Raw genomic sequence first — 18,605 nt, forward strand, 5'->3', positions numbered from 1 at the left:
ATGGGTCGGAAATCGGTAGATGTCATGTACATATACAGACAAAAAAAAATTACAGTTTCAGAAAATTTGAATGATTTATTCAAAGGAAAGAGATTCGCATACTGAGCAAGTCAATAACGTATTAGGCCACATCTGGCCTTTATGCCAGCATTTATTTGGCTTGGCATTGATGTGGCTTGGTTCAAATGACTCTGAGCACTATGGGACTTAACTTCTGAGGTCATCAGTCCCCTAGAACTTAGAACTACTTAAACCTAACTAACCTAAGGACATCACAAACATCCATGCCCGAGGCAGGATTCGAAGCTGCGACCGTAGCGGTCGCGTGGTTCTAGACTAAGGCGCCTAGAACCGCCGGCCATCCCGGCTGGCGGCATTGATGTGTTTAAGGTTGCTGATGCCAGTGCCAGTATTTGGCATACAACCCAGTTACGTGAGTCTTGCCATCAGCACATGGTATCAGTGGCGCTCAAGGATGGCCAGAATTGAAACAGTATCCAGATCAGGGGTGATGACAGGAGGCTCTGCGGCGGTGGCAGAAAGTGACTATCATTACTGGGACTCGACCCACTGGCCCCATGGGTTGGTTGATTTGGGTGAAGGAACCAACAGCGAGTTCGTCGGTCCTGTCGGATTAGGGAAGGATGGGAAAGGAAGTCGGCCGTGCTCTTTGAAAGGAACCATCCTGGCATTCGCCTGAAGCGATTTAGGGAAATCACGAAAGACCTAAATCAAGATGGCCGTACGCGGGTTTGAACCGTCGTCCTCCCGAATGAGAGGCCAGTCTGCTAACCACTGCACCACCTCGCTCGGTGGCCCCATGGACAGGAATCAGGCTTGCAGATGGAGTGGGCCTGGGATAGCCCTGTCGCAATGTGACGCCAAATGTGGAAGGTGGACTTAGTGCAGGAGATAGGTACAGTGATGGAGGCTCGAACTCGTGACTGCCACCGGTGGCTCCATGTCAGCCCTTCATCTAGCATAGCCTCAACATCCCAGTAGTACCGATGGGCTCGTAATGGTTCTGCTACAAAATGACAGCAATTTATATAGGATAGCAGCACATCTATTACGTCAACACACCGCTTCCAGTTACATGCTTGACTACTTGCCTGTACTACATGCTTGACTACTTGCCTGTACTACAAGAATGTTGTCTTACCACTCCCTGGGATATTTTGCAAAAGATAAACCACCCTGTTACTGTGACTAGAATGGCAACATCACACACTTGCCAGCTGCCAGTGGTTGCTGCAATACTCTACCACCAAATTTCTATAGATTTTACCACAAAATTGTAGCGACAGAACAGTAGTAACTTGGAAGTAAAACAAACCTCAGTACTTCTTTCAAAATCCAGTCTTCAACAAATTCATTTGATATGGTCTCATCGCTTTGGCCGCCACGGCGGCCGGCCAGTTATGTTTTCGCACAGTTATCTGATTGTAGTCAGCTAATTGCACCATCTGGTTAAATCACTGACAGAGAAGATTTTGTAAAAAGCAAGATACCGCAAGCAGTCTACCAGGTATGGCAATGGATAAACATCTAGTTTTGCACTATATATCCTTCCACTCCACAGGAGAAACGACAAATGTTGCCCTTACAAGAACTTTTACAAGGAGGGGAAAATAAAACTGGCTCGAAAACATTTCACGTGCCTTAAGAAAGGCAACCCAAACCATGTACTTTGTTGGCTGTTCTTACAGCTGGTTCTCAGTACGTTTTGAGCACACAGTGATCCAGTTGTTGATGCATTTGAGCTCTCCCTTTCTATAGCCAAGTGGCGAACTGCGTGTTCTAGCATTGCTTATGTCACTCTTACTGCTCAGACATCATCCTGCAGCCCTATCAGAAACTTATCTAATGCATTTATCCGCCTTTAAACAATTTGAATTGTTTTCACTGAGTTCATACATAAAGCTGTAATTTTTCCAAATACGGTACGAAAAATGTTTTATGGATTCTACATCCAAAATATGTATGCTATGGAGTTAATCCCCTTAAAACTGTGCTGTGATTTGCTCTTATACCTTTGCATAAGTGATTTTTAAAATTCATTGTTATATGACTGCAGGTGGCATCACACATGACGAAGTAGAATGCATCATTTACAACAACACTGCCTAAATGATATTTATCTGAATCACATTGTCCTTTTTCGAAGACATGTGAACAACATCTTAACCGATTGACAATTGCATTGAAGAGAGTTGATACTGATGACCCCGAAAAGCGCAGCTTTGTCGCCCACCTAATGAAAAGCGACAGAATCTATCCCGTTCCAGTGAAAGTGGGAGTAGACACAGCACATTTGTGATTTGAGAAGTTTTCTCGGAATGTGTTCAAACTACTGGCGATTTATAAAGGACTTCTGTACCAAGGCACATCCCTTGCGAGAACTACTACAAGTAGGTGTCAGATTTTCCTCGTATGGGGTGCAAGAAAATCTTTCTTTGTCCTTAAGATGGTGCTAAAACCTTCTCCGCTCCTAGCATCACATAACGATAATGCCGAGATAGAACTTCATACTGATGCTAGCAGTTATGGGATAGGTGAAATACTGATACAATTTCCGGAAAATGTTGAAAAGGTGATTTGCTTATTTATTCTTCCAGACTAATCTCCAAGTCTGAGGTGAGCTACACTACAGCCAAGAAAGAGTGCCTCGCAACAGTTGTGTCTATTAACTGTTATAAATTCCAGTCATGCTGTGTGGCTCTTTAGCGGACACAATAGCTGGGAACAGATGCCGTTCATGAACAGAGAATTCAGATATCAATGTATCTAATATCAAATAGTAAAAACAATACATAATTTTGTTGCTGCAGTTGTATCATCAGTTGCTAACAGTAGATTTGAATGTGGAAATATACACAGATACAAAAGATTTATAAAAGCTGTCATTCTTCAATACAATACCCATTTAGAAGATGGCCACTATGGAAGTATGTAAATGAATTCAATTGGTAAACGCACAAAAAGGGGTCAGTGCATGTACGTTCAAACTGACGTACATCCATCGCTGGAGCTTCGGAGAAAGGATGCTTGTATCTCGTGGGCAGCAGCATAATCGTTAATGGCGGCGACCTCGTGCTGCATTGGCGGCTGTAGAAACCACAACAGTGTAACTGGTGACACGCGTATTTGAAAGCGTGGTCAGCAGGATGGTGTCTGATGCCGCATCAGCAAGCTCTGATTATATTTATTTGGTAAAACATCCACTGTTGTGAAGGATCCATTGATTAGCTGGTGAGATGGGCAAAGGGGGTTCAGAAACACTTGCAATCTGATCGGATTTTCGAATGACGATATTTCACAATGGCTATATTCCTAGGAAATTGTACTTAGTGTGACCAATGAAAAGTGGTCGTCTGCTTCGTATATGCCAAATTGATAGCAGCGGTATCAGAAATCTGGCCTCCCAAGCCTGCTCTTTTTGTGTATCGGCCAAGTAACTGCAGGCATATTATAATAAGCGGAGGCACTGTAACTTTCCCATGAAGTAAGCGAGCCAGCCACTGCCCCAGCACTGAACAGCTATCCTGTGGTGCTCTCACACAATGTTTTCGCTGACACAACCATTGACATGATCCCACTGTTGTTGCTCTGCAATAACTCTCACAAAGTACCATATCATCAATCAAAAGATATGTGACAAATGAGGCGACCTCCTATACATGGAAGGAGTGAGTGACATCTCAAGCCCTACCGAAGGCCGCCCAGTGCCAAAATAGTTACGCCTGCCTGTAATTCAGGCGTCGCAATTTCTGGTGAAACAAACATTGTAACTCTGGTCGTAAATAATGATAGTGCCGTTGTTACAGTCACAGGCTCCATTCAACTTTCTGGTGACGAAACGCAGTCTAAAGAGTGAAGCAGCAAGGACATGTAGAAAGACTCGCTACGTCATTCTCCCGTAAGAATAATATTCACGTCACGCACTCCATAATGACTACATGAAAGGCAACATCAAGAAAGACACATTACATCAGTCAACCGCTAAGAATAACATTCACGACACACAAACTGCAGCACAGAAGGAAGCTGAATAGTGAAACGCTACTCTATTGAGAATGTCACGTCATTTAAGGAGGATACAACTGCTTCGGAATCTACACCCGATGTCTCTACTGCTGCTACAGCAATGAAAGAAGAACCATCCATAATGCCCGAAACATGAACCCTGAGGCCGGATGTTGAGACGGAATATCAGCTCATGATGCAATGCAGCTACAGCCCCCTGATGCAGCGTCAACCTTATAACACCATTGCAATAAATATTAGCCGAATTACTTATGGCCATAACAACCATGCTGTTGGGTTGTATCGGGGAAAAGACAAAACAGCGAGGTCATCGGTCTCATCGGATTAGGGAAGGGTGGGGAAGGAAGTCAGCCGTGTCCTTTCAAAGGAACCATCCTGGAATTTGTCTAGAGTGATTTAGGGAAATCACAGAAAACCTAAATCAGGATAGCCGGACGCGGGATTGAACCGTCGTCCTCCCGAATGCGAGTCCACTGTACTAACCAATACTCCACCTCGCTCGGTACAAGATCCATGCTCTTGCATACTTTCTGTGCAGAACCTTGGTTGATATTGCTCTTCTTCAGAAAGTTACCAATACAGATATTATTGTTGTGTGTCATATTGCCACTTTTGACGTTAGCGAAGCTTCTATTAGCACTGCAGTCATAATGTATGAAGGCATTCCCTTCACTAACGTCCAGCGTCTTCTTAATGATCGAGGCATCTCATGAATGGTCAAGGGGATACAGACAGTAAACATCTACGCTCCATGACATGAGAATTCTGTTTTTTTTTTTTTTTTTTTTCCCAGAAGAGATGCCCAGTTTTATCAGCACCAACAGCAGTTCGATAGTTCGATAATCAATGTTGGAGACTATAACCGCTTCCTCCATCCTAAGGATCAGACGCCATATTTCAAATGTGTCATGAACTGCAATGTCTGATCACTGGTCTTCACTTGGGAACAGCTGCTCTGCCCCATGTCGACTTTACCTGTCTGCCCCAGTGTGCAGCAGGAAGACTGAATAGGAGATGTGTTTCTCCTGCTCTGACATCATATATTGTTAGCAATGCCACAACGCCAGTCAGTTTTTCTGACCACTGTGCCTACTCCTGCTTTAAAAATCTTCAACATCAACTGGTCTCTCGTGGTTTCAGTTATGGGAAGCTGAACATCCTCCAAGCTTAAAAATGAAGAAAAATTCAACTGGGTGCAATTTCTTTTACATAGACACCACCATTCCGATGCTCTGATGTAGTGTATTCGCTGTGCAAAGTCTTGGTTTCAGTCCATAGTGAAATAATATGGCAAGCAGAAACGCTTCTGGCAAAAATCGAGCATATCTGCATCAGGGACCTGTAGCAGAAAACTACTGTCCTAGACGCTGTAACATATACAGAGCTCAAGTAATTTAAAGCTAAAATCACTTACATATGGCGAAAGCGGCTGTCTGGAGTTCCTGTTGAGTCTCCGCCAAAAGACGTAGCTGCTGAAGGAAAAGCACTGCTGTTCCAGGTTTCGCGCCTCACACATCGATGGAAAGCTCAACTAATCACTGAAGTTGTGAGAGACTTCAGCTAGCGAGTGGATACCCAGAGGGGGATTATAGACTGTGCCCACATTTTTCATAGTACCCAGTATGACAAACACGACGTCGACAATCAGGACGCCTCAATAGCTTCAGGGTAAGCATGGCAGATTGATACCTGAAGGGTCTGTGTTCGGTTACTGGCCAGGACAGAGAGCTGCTCTGCTTAGAGACATGGTGTTTTGTTTTCCTTGACTTCGTATCGTTAAAATCGACAGGGACGTCGCTTCAAACACACTGTCATATCATTTTTCACCAACTGAGATGGCTCTATTGGCACAGACCAAAAAGCCAATAAGTTTTAAAAAATCCAACGCTATTGGAACATCCTCAAAGACACCCATCAAGCTGTTGCACATTATGTGCAGCAAGCCGTCACGATACCCAACACTTTGAAGGAAGGGACAGTCGTTCTTCTCCTAAAATCTGCCTGGAGCAGCCACGTCTGCAACTTCCGGCCTATCACACAGCTTAACACTGATTACAAAATGATTACACATATGGCCAAGATTCGCATGGAATCACTCTTGCAGAAAACTTTAGGCAGCTGCCAAAAAAGACACACAAAGTTCCACCACGGTGCCGCACGGTGGTCTCTGAAGCATGTCCAGAGCTTACGGCGACATGGGACTGGTAGCGCTTACCATTCCCCAGCTCAGGAATTTCATATAAGTGATGAAGATAGTGGGATATGGAGATGGTATCACAACAGTCGTCCATGACTTATTATCAAATGCTTCCTCTCCGATTTTAATCAATAGTCACCACACAAATTCACTCCATACTGAACTGTCTGTTCGTCAAGGATGGCCAGTATTGATGCCCTGCATGCCCAAGCCATTAAGATACTACTGCATCTCACTGAAAGCAGAATTAGACAATCAGTGGTCCACAACAAGTAGTTTGCTGCACAGTGTACACAGATGATGTATCTGTTGTTGTGTCTTCCCTAAAATATCTGGCCTCCCTGAAAAACGTAATTAAAATCTACATGAAGGCATCTGATGTTCAGATCAACAGCAGGAAGACGATCATAATTCCTCTGTGGAGACTTTGACCAAACATGTGATGTGACATGGGTCAAGCAACAGGCCTTTCACCATTCTCTGGGCATCTACTGACAGAAAAAAAATCGACCAATTAAAACTACTACCAATTAAAACTACTACAGCGGAGCTAAAAATTTCGGATTTTAGATAAAACATTTAAAAAAACGAATAATGTTTATGTGGATAACTTCGATTGCTTTGAAGTATTGGGTTACTATATAAACAGGGAAAAGAGATCAGTGCCAATTTAATAAAAACCGTTAGAAACTAGCTATAAATATACGACATAAGAATCGGTACAGCATTGCTAAGACAACACTGTAGCTGTTGCCATGTGGCATGGCCTATTAGACCGTATGCGTGAACGTGCAGGGTGTAAGACTTGCCCCCGTCTGGTCTATGCAGTAGTTCTTTGCTGTCATCCTCCAGCATCCGCTGTATCCCAGAATGACACTACCCCTAGTTTGGAAGTATTTTGCGAAGTGCAGCAGCAATGAAGTACAGTGCTTAACAGATTAAAAACGGAAGAAGGCACAATAATCAAATGAGGAGAAAACATCCACCATGGTTCTTGGAAGATAAGATAAATTTGATTGACATGTCTACAAACATGGGATAATAACTGAATCCTTATTTTTGTGGTTGCTTTATGGTGAAAAATTGATACGATCCAAAAACGACGATGCAGGAAAGTCATCGACTTGTGCCCTTTGCTCGCACTGTCACCACAGCTGTCTCCTCCACCTTCGTCATCTTTTCTGCAGACAGTGAGACCTATTTCTGCCACAGCCTCAACCTCATATCTATCAACATCTCCTACTCCTTTCCATAATGCAACACACAATAATGCTATCTTTAAGCAGATCCAGTGTCAGTGCCACACAGCAGTCCTTCGTCATCAGCAGAGGCATTTGTATATCATGATTGCTTCACAGAGAAGGTTGATGCTCTGACTGAACAGATTAGTGAACTGCTGTCTCGTCACAACTCCAGCAGTGACAGGGTCTCCTATCATAGGATATCGTGTGGTTGTACCTCCGTGAACTCCTCGGTAATAAATGATGCAAAGCAGCTGCACTTGTTGGTCTCACAGCGACTTTGGAGACCAGACATGCAAGTGCACTTCACCTTATGCTAACCCAAATGTTAATGGCAGTCAGGTTAGAAGTATCTGACTGCCGACTGCAGTCTCAGATTCTCTTCATCAGCAATCAGAAGACAGTAAAAATATTTCTTGTGAACACTACTTGTGGCACTCAATGTATTGAGTGGGACTTGGGACTGCACTGTGTTTTCACCTGGAATTCCACCATCACTGATGTCGTAAGTCCATAATCAGACCAAACTTCTTGGTGTACTGTCATCTGCTGCTGCATGTGGTGAGTGTAAAATTCATCGACAGCATCAAAGACCTTACAACTGCCAGATACCAAAGCAGCACAGCAATACCTTATGCCAAGCTCACACAGGTGATACGCTGCCAAGGTAACTGAAGTTTCCACCTTTGGTGCAGTCTCTAAGTGGTCAGAGGAAGCTATGTGACAATACCATTCATTAAATTAAGGTGGTTGATGACCCAACAGTTTTGCGGGGAGTTAGATTATTAGCCCCTGACTGTCTCGCTATTGCAAAGGCAGAGTTTGACTCTATGCTCAGAGAAGGTATTATTTGCTCTTCTAGCAATCTGTGGTCATCATCTCTCCACCTAGTACTCAATAAATGTGTCGCATGGTGCCTACTTGGCAGTTCCCATGCCCTTATTGCAATGACAATGCCACACAGATATTCAATACCCCAATTGAGAGATTGAAACTACACTATGTGTGATGCGAGTATGTTTAGTGTGCTAGACTACACAAAGGCCTTCTCACAAATTCACTTGGCAGATGAGGACATCCCAAAAACAAATATCAGCACACCATTCCATTCTCCATGCTGTAAGGACTGTCATTCCATTTTGATTACCTACATAATACCCTCATCTTTACAGTCACTGGAGAACAGCCCTAGCAACACTTAGAAGAAGTTTATAAACCACCTTTGCTCAAATGTTGACATTTCACTTACATTCCAAATGAAATTACTTTGCATTTAACATTTCAGTGAGTTGAATGGTGCGGACAGGTGTCACTTACAACTGTTTCTTGGGCTCCAGGTGTTCACTGTGTTGCCTATTCTACTTGAATGGGCAGCAGGGTTTGGGATGAGGCCAGGAGGTGGGCCACAAGGGCCGTAGAGCAGGGGAGGCGAAGGAGTGCCAAACACATAGAGATTTTTGCATCTTCTGTTGCACTAATATAAAAATATTTTCATGCAAATAGGAGAAACAGTATCTACTGCAAAGGTTAGTACTTTGGTAAAAGTTTTAGTTTCTGCACAAAAATACTGAAAAGAAGAACGTCAGATTCTCAATCTTTATCAAGTGATCTAAATAAATTGGTTCAAAAGTTAGATTCCTTTGCATCTTATAGTATCACATCATAGCTTGCTTTAGTGGTCATAGTTATGGTGTTTTGAAATTAAGAAACCTACAATCACACATTTAAAGAGCTTTCATTGAAAAATGTGCTTGGTACGTTAAGTTTAATGGGCATTGCGACATATGTTACTGTGCAGTGCAGTCATTGTATTGCAATTGGTTTCAAGGGTGTAAGGAAAGTGATAACTCACTACAGTGTGGAGTAAATACAATTTACATATTAGTGGAATGCTGCTGTGTGCCACAGTTGAAGTTGGCCCTGTGCAATATGTTGGACTTATTTAGCCCATGTGTTTTGTGTTTCTGTTTCTTAAGCAGTTTATTAGATCAGTCACAACAGCAATCTAAGTTTGCATTACAGTAACAGTGGATGATAACAAGATTAAATTAAATGAAATTGTCCATGTAACACATTATTGTAAGACTAACACAGTGGACTGGTAATCAAAAGATTTTGAGCTTAAATACAGTACAGAAAAAAACTCTTTTTTAAGCTCATTTGTTATTTTTCGTTAAGAAAACTGTCTTCTAGCAATAATGTGGTCATAAAATTAATGGCTTTCAGTTACTTCTGTATGTTGTGAATTACATGGCAAAAAATATGGCCACAGGGTCCTCAGGCCGCGAACATACAACTGCCACTTCAGGTTTATTGAACTCGTACAGTAAAATAAACATAATATTGAGTGACTCTACAATTCAAAACAATGTGACATGTATAACATGCACAAAGTAAGTTGACATTTGGCACGGTCATTGATGGGAAGTGACTGTAAAAGCATTTCTCATCACTACCGTCAGCCACCGCACAGAATGTCAACTTCATTTGTGTATATAATATAACAGTACACAGGGAGATGAGCTTTTCCAATTAATTGCAAAGTAAAAGAACCCATCAGCAATGAGGTAAGCTCTTTTGTTTCAGTTAACTTGCTGTCAGCTGTGAGGGAGTGCTGAAAAGCAATGCCTACGAATTTCTTGTGAAACCTCTTAAAGCTTTTGAAATAACCCAAACATTATTGAAATCCTATATCTTTATTCTTCATGTGTACATATTTATTTCTCAACATAGTCACCCTAGTGACAAAAATATTCCTCCCAATGAGAAACCAGTTTGTTGATACTCTCAATGTGGAATGACATTTTGTTGACAGAAACACAACCTCACTTCTGCTCTTCTGAAGTCCTCAAAGACATTCTTTAAGTTTGGCAACAAATGAAAATCAGATGGGGCCAAGCTGGAACTGTATGAAGTATGTTTGGTGACAGTGAACACAAAGTGTCAGATTGTCAAAGATGTAACAGTTTTTGTATGATATCTGGCACTGTCATGCTGAAGGAGAGTGTGCTCCATATATGGACAAATTTCTAATTCAAAACTCAATTAGGGCACACTGTTTTTCACCCGCCAACACAGTTATGTTACACTCTGCCTTGTTACACCCTACAAATTGGAGGCCTCTATCTGCAGAGGCATCCAAATATGTAGAAGTGAACAATAAAAATGTAGAATGTTAATAATGTTTGTTTTATTTAAAAAGGTTTTAAGTTTTAACATAAAATTTTTGTATACATTACTTATCAGCTCATCCTTGTATTAATATTATTGGAGTTGTATTACAATTTTATTTACACCACAATTTTACTTCTATGATTCGAAATTACAAACAGCATAGCAGTAAAGACAAATTTTAAAACTGATCGTTTATTTGCTCAGGAACTTTGAGCATTCTCCACTGGGACACTTGTGAAGGAATGCCACAATTTGAAGCAGTTTTTCTGTCTCGTCATACATTCGCATGCCGTATAGAAGACCACAGTGCAGACGCTGAATGACAAGTAATGTAGAGAAGGGAACAATTCATAGCATATTCTTTGTGCCATTATGAAAGTACTGATGTTACTGATACAGCACCATCGGGTACTTTTGTCAAAATAGTGGACATAGTCTGAATATCGGAGAAACAGTTCTGGATTTAATCCCCATGATAGATACATGTACTGGTCAAGAAATATTTTGTGCTGTTGAACATGCTCTTGAGAATACCAATCTGCCCAGATCAAGATGGTTTCTGTCACTACAACTGGAATCCCAAATGTAGCTTGCTGTAATGTGGTATCTGTGGGACATCTAAACACTAAGTTGAATCCTAGACAAAAATTTCACTCAGTGTATTGTGTTTTGTTCTCTATATGCAGTGCAGCGTTCCGTGAATGTTACATAGAACAATAGTTTCTTGCCAGTGATAGACGACGACTGTCAAACTCTTCTCAAGCACTAATGAGTCATAAGTCTTGTTGTTGTAGTTGTGGTCTTCAGTCCTGAGACTGGTTTGATGCAGCTCTCCATGCTACTCTATCCCGTGCAAGCTTCTTCATCTCCCAGTACCTACTGCTACCTACATCCTTCTGAATCTGCTTAGTGTATTCGTCTCTTGGTCTCCATCTACGATTTTTACCCTCCAATGCTTTGTGATCCCTTGATGCCTCAGGACATGTCCTACCAACCGATCCCTTCTTCTAGCCAAGTTGTACCACAAACTTCTCTTCTCCTCAATCCTATTCAATGCCTCCTCATTAGTTATGTGATATACCCACCTAATCTTCAACATTCTTCTGTAGCACCACATTTCAAAAGCTTCTATTCTCTTCTTGTCCAAACTATTTATTGTCCATGCTTCACTTCCATACGTGGCTACACTCCATACAAATACTTTCAGAAAAGACTTCCTGACATTTAAATCTATACTCCATGTTAACAAATTTCTCTTCTTCAGAAACGCTTTCCTTGCCATTGCCAGTCTACATTTTATATCCTCTCTACTTTGACCATCATCAGTTATTTTGCTCCCCAAATAGCAAAACTCCTTTACTACTTTAAGTGTCTCATTTCCTAATCTAATTCCCTCAGCATCACCCGACTTAATTCTAATACATTCCATTATCCTCATTTTGTATTTGTTGATGTTTATCTTATATCCTACTTTCAAGACACTGTCCATTCCATTCAACTGCTCTTCCAAGTCCTTTGCTGTCTCTGACAGAATTACAATGTCATCGGCAAACCTCAAAGTTTTTATTTCTTCTCCATGGATTTTAACACCTACTCCAAATTTTTCTTTTTTTTCCTTTACTGCTTGCTCAATATACAGAATAACATTGGGGAGAGACTAGAGCCCTGTCTCACTCCCTTTCCAACCACTGCTTCCCTTTCATGCCCCTTTACTCTTACAACTGCCATCTGGTTTTTGTACATATTGTAAATAGCTTTTCGCTCCCTGTATTTTACCCCTGCCACCTTTAGAATTTGAAAGAAAGTATTCCAACATTGTCAAAAGCTTTCTCTAAGTCTACAAATGCTAGAAACGTAGGTTTGCCTTTCCTTAATCTTTCTTTTAAGATAAGTCGTAAGGCCAGTATTGCGTCACATGTTCCAACATTTCTACGGAATCCAAACTGATCTTCCCCGAGGTCGGCTTCTAACAGTTTTTCCATTCGTCTGTAAATAATTCGTGTTAGTGTTTTGCAGCTGTGACTTATTAAACTGATAGTTCGGTAATTTTCACTCTTTCAACACCTGCTTTCTTTGGTATTGGAATTATTATATTCTTCTTGAAGTCAGAGGGTATTTCGCCTGTCTTGTACATCTTGCTCACTAGATGGTAGACTGTTGTCACGACTGGCTCTCCCAAGGCCGTCAGAAGTTCTAATGGAATGTTGTCTACTCCCAGGGCCTCGTTTTGACTCAGGTCTTTCAGTGCTCTGAACTCTACACGCAGTATCGTATCTCCCATTTCATCTTCATCTACATCCTCTTCCATTTCAATAATATTGTCCTTAAGTTCATCGTCTTTGTATAGACCCTCTATATACTCCTTCCACCTTTCTGCTTTCCCCTCTTTGTGTAGAACTGGTTTTCCATCTCAGCTCTTGATATTCATACATGGGACTCTCTTTTCTCCAATGGTGTCTTTAATTTTCCTGTAGGCAGTATGTATCTTACCCCTTACATTTGTCCTCTAGCCATGCTTGCTTAGCCATTTTGCACTTCCTGTTGATCTCATTTTTGAGATGTTTGTATTCCTTTATGCCTGTTTCATTTACTACATTTTTATATTTTCTCCTTTCATCAATTAAATTCAATATTTCTTCTGTTACCCAAAGATTTCTACTAGCCCTTTTCTTTTTACTTACTTGATCCTCTGCTGTCTTCAGTACTTCATCCCTCAGAGCAACCCATTCGTCTTCTTTCCCCCATTCCTGTCAATTGTTCCCTTATGCTCTCCCTGAAACTCTGTACAACCTCTGGTTTAGTCAGTTTATCCAGGTCCCATCTCCTTAAAGTCCCACCTTTTTACAATTTCTTCAGTTTTAATCTACAGTTCATAACCAATAGATTGTGGTCAGAGTCCACATCAGCCCCTGGAAATGTCCTATAATTTAAAACCTGGTTCCTAAATCTCTCCCTTACCATTATATAATCTATCTGATACCTTTTAGTATCTCCAGGATTCTTCCATGTATACAACCTTCTTTTATGATTCTTGAACAAAGTGTTAGCTATGATTAAGTTATGTTCTGTGCAAAATTCTAACAGACGGCTTCCTCTTTCATTTCTTAGCCCCAATCCATATTCACCTACTATGTTTCCTTCACTCCCTTTTCCTACTGTCGAATTCCAGTCACCAATGACTATTAAATTTTCGTCTCCCTTCACTACCTGAATAAAATCTTTTATCTCATCATGCATTTCTTCAATTTCTTCATCATCTGCAGAGCTATTTGGCATATAAACTTGTACTACTGTAGCAGGCATGGGTTTCGTGTCTATCTTGGCCACAATAATGCGTTCACTATGCTGTTTGTAGTAGCTACCCGCACTCCTATTTTTTTTATTCATTATTAAACTGACTCCTGAATTACCCCTATTTGATTTTGTATTTATAACCCTGTATTCACCTGACCAGAAGTCTTGTTCCTCCTGTCACCGAACTTCACTAATTCCCACTATATCTAACTTTAACCTATCCATTTCCCTTTTTAAATTTTCTAAGCTACCTGCCCGATTAAGGGATCTGACATTCCACGCTCCGATCCATTGAATGCCAGTTTTCTTTCTCCTGATAACGACGTCCTCTTGAGTAGTCCCCACCCGGAGATCTGAATGGGGGACTACTTTACCTCCAGAATATTTTACCCAAGAGGACGCCATCATCATTTAACCATACAGTAAAGCTGCATGCCATCAGGAAAAATTACGACTGTAGTTTCCCCTTGCTTTCAGCTGTTCGCAGTACCACAACAGCAAGGCCATTTTGGTTAATGTTACAAGGCCAGATCAGTCAATCATCCAGACTGTTGCCCCTGCAACTACTGAAAAGTCTGCTGCCCCTCTTCAGGAACCACACGTTTGTCTGGCCTCTCAACAGATACCCTCCGTTGTGGTTGCACCTACAGTACGGCTATCTGTATCGTTGAGGCACGCAAGCCTTCCCACCAACGGCAAGGTCCATGGTGCATGGGGGGAGGTCATAAGTCTTATCAAGCATCTTTTCTAAGTCTTATCAAGTATCTTTTCTGTGTTTTTTGATTAACAAATGTTTCACAGTTTTTTGTTCACCAGTGTTCATATTCGTATAAGTGGCTGAGTTGCTTGAAATGCACAATTATAGTTGTTTGGATGCCTAACACCTTGTTGTGCGAACAACTGTAAAACTGACATTAGTGACATCCAAGGAAATGTAAGTTATACAGCAACTGCTAAAACCATAGTATTGTCTAACTGCAATCAGCCACAAAATGCTACAACTGACTACATGAAAGGTTTAGTGAACGCATAGGACATCACTTATAAGAAGTGTACGAGAATTCTGTAATTCAAGGGCAAGTGCCCCCTCTTGCCCTTTATGCACACATGAACACAAACTCAAATTGCCTAGAGAAATCCAAGCAACGTTGATGAGGGGGAAAAAATTATATGATCATATCATATGAATGAGTTTTTTAGAGTATCACTGCAGTGGTTTGAGAGAGAAGATGTGGCTACACTCGCTGAAGTGAATGGCTTCAAAAATTCATTTACCAGATGAGTTGCTATGGAAAACCATTGACATTTTGGAACTGATTCTAGCCACACTTGGGTGCTCCTGTGTTTAAATTTCTATTCTTACGTTGTTAATTTATTGTGGCACTTCTTCAAACCACAGTTTTGCATCCAGAAGCAACCAATAGTCATTTAAGCTTTCGCATTTAAAGGAACAGTACAGTGATATTGTTACAAGTATCATCTACCCCTGTTGTTGTCACATGATTGGTGTATCATCACATATTGTGCACAGACAGATTATTTTTATGTATGCAATGTGGCTAATCACCTACACACTACTCATTACTTGGCATACGAGAGTGCTTTTTATATGTATGCCATCAAGTGCAATAGATGGAAGATTAGTAGGGGGCAATCCCCTAAATCGACAGAGAAATGGTGGAAATTTATTATCTTACTATCCATCAGTGGCAGCTGCCTTGTTCGAGCACAAGTGCACGTAAATCCCTAACTTTTGAAACCTTGCAGATTTATTGGTTCTTATTCTTAGAATGCTGTTAAATGTAACACAGCATAACTAGCACACTCCTCAGACATCCCACTTCACTCACTATACAGTAAAATTGGATTGGGCGTCATTACTACGTTACTACAACACTACTACCACTATCATTATTATTATTATTATTATTATTACTAGTACTACTGGCAGTGGCTGCAGTTGTATAAATTTGTTCATAATCATAACTGTTATACAGAAGATGCTATTCCACACTTTCAAGTTTATCAGCATCAAAAAGTTTGTGAACATCCAAAATGTATATTCACGTGCTGCCACTGCTATCCATCAAACATGTAAGTAATGTCTTCGTAGGAGACAGGAGTGTTTGTTGAGGAGTACTTCAGTTTGTGCTCATACATACATTTCTTCCTGTGATACTGTGGTGCAGAGATATGTAGAAATGATATGCTTTGTTCTTATTTGTAGTGCCGTGGATGACTTTTCAGCCTACACTCAGCATTACCATTTTTCTCTGTAGTGATACATTACTGTTTTTCTTTGAAAGTACTTATACACTGGAAAATAAATCTTTCTTTTTCCAAAATGATGTTTTTAGAACCTGGGAGACCTTTCCTATGTAAAAGTTTCATTGTGTGTTTCAAAACAATTAACAATTTGTATGAGTTTTTATTCATTTTAAGAAACTAATATACAAGATGACGTGTACAATAACTTGGAACAATTGTCAGTTGCAGTTACTGACAGAGACAATCAGTCCTTCATTGTTTCTGTTTTCTCACCTTCTTTCTTGATTCAATTACCTAATTGTGTTTGCCATCCATAGGGTAAGGCATTTAAAACTGTCTGTTGAAATATTTGGCAAAATAAATGTAAGATTAAAAAAAGTGGTAATAAGCATTGTTCAACTCAAAGAGGGACATCCATTAACATAATGCTTAACCCCCCTGCACCACCCCTGGAGGCAGGAGGGGGGCTGACTTCGAAATCTTAAATACAAACCCATTTTCTTTATTGCAGATCTGGATTCTCGGTGAAGAAATATGTAACTTTTGTATGAAACATTTCTTTTGTTTCACGATATGTAATTGGCACTCATGAATATGGGGAGACAATTGTTGCAAAACGGTAATGTCTCCCAAAAATACAAATCCAATTATGAAAATCAAAGTACATTATTCGATACTTGAAAAATACTATCATGTGACACCGTCCACCCTCTCGCTATGCATTCTTACTCTACATTTAGCCTTACCCAGAACAACAACGTGGCTGTAGTAGTAATGTGTTCCCTTCAGGGTACTTTCTTTTGGTGACTCCCTTTGCCTCTCTCTATCTCGAGGTGTTTGATTACTGTGAGTTCCCTTGCCACTCACAAGTGTTTCAGCAAATGTTCGAATTGCTGTCAACTATTTCTATTGCACATTGCAACTCTGTGTCTGAATGACAATCCGACATGTATTTGTGTCTCTGTGCCAATTTTTGCACATTCATTGCAAATTCGCTGCCGCATATCTCCAGGGGTTGTTGGTACATTCACGTAAACTGTCTCTTTTTCCCATCCTCACACAAAAAAATTGGCAGAAGTCAAATCAGGTGGAAGTGTGGGCCATGTTTGAGGACCTCTTCATCCAAGCCATCAACCCGGATAGCTTTGATTCAAAACCTCTCGAGCTAGTCATGAATAATGTGCTGGGCACCCATCGTACTGAAACCACATATCCAGTCTCGTTTGAAGTGGAACATTGTCCATTAGTGTGGGTAAAACACTATCCGCAATGTCACTGTACATTTGACCAGTTAGATTACCTTCTATGAAATACAAGCCAACTACCTGCATACCTAAAATACTGCAGCAAACATTGAAACTCCACAGGCATTGATGTTCAACTTGTGTTACCCAATGGGGATTCTCCACTGATCAATAATGCACATTATGTTGATTCACTTGACTACAATTTGTAAAATTTCATTCATCGGAGAAAAGTATCTGCGAAATGAAATTATCCTTGACTGCCAGTTGTTCCTGTATCCAGTTGCAGGATTTCAGGTTATTGTGAAAATCACCACCATGCAGTTCTTGATGCAACAATAAATGAAATGGATACCTCGTGTGGCATGCAGTATGCCTAGAACACTTCTTTGCAAAATTCCTGGACCTTACATAGTTTTCTGAGAACTAGTGTGAGGATTTGCAGCAACCGCAGCTAAAACATTCACTGTGTTATGTATGTTTGTCACAGGCTGCCGTCAGACTCTTTCTCCAGGTTTAACACTTCCCATTTCAGTAAACAGGTGGACAATACTGAAAAACGTCATTGCAGACGGAACATTCCTATTGGGGAACAGAGTAGCATACCTTTGATGAGCTTCGTCAACATTTCTACGAGCCTCAAAGTATATGGCAATGATATCGACTCTCTCTGCACTCATTAACTTCGTGAAACAATTGCAACAAGATGTTTAAGTCCAAATCACTGAAGTAACATGCACAGTTTGACGCAGGCTGAGCACATGATCACGGACTTGCTTCATTCAATTGTGGGAAGTGTCACATGGATAGCATTTTCGAAAATATCAAAAAAGTACTTCGATTGTTTTAATCGGATGTGCATTTGTTTGAGACAGTACCATTTTGCAACAATTGTCACCTCATTTCCATTTTTTCCATTTCCTATAACAGCACCATCTATTATGGAACAAAAGAAATAGGGGTTCCTATTTAAGCCCCCATCCCCCTCCTGCCCTGGGGGTCGAGCGTTATGTTAATGGATGTCCCTCTTCAAGGTAAACAACGTTTATTGCCATTTTTTTTTTAATCGGTGTGTATTTTGCAAATACTCCGACAAACAGTTTTAAATGCCTTACCCTGTATAATCATTCTGCTCTTTTC

Source organism: Schistocerca gregaria, chromosome 1, assembly GCF_023897955.1.
Source record: "Schistocerca gregaria isolate iqSchGreg1 chromosome 1, iqSchGreg1.2, whole genome shotgun sequence".
Taxonomy (NCBI): Eukaryota; Metazoa; Arthropoda; class Insecta; order Orthoptera; family Acrididae; genus Schistocerca; species Schistocerca gregaria.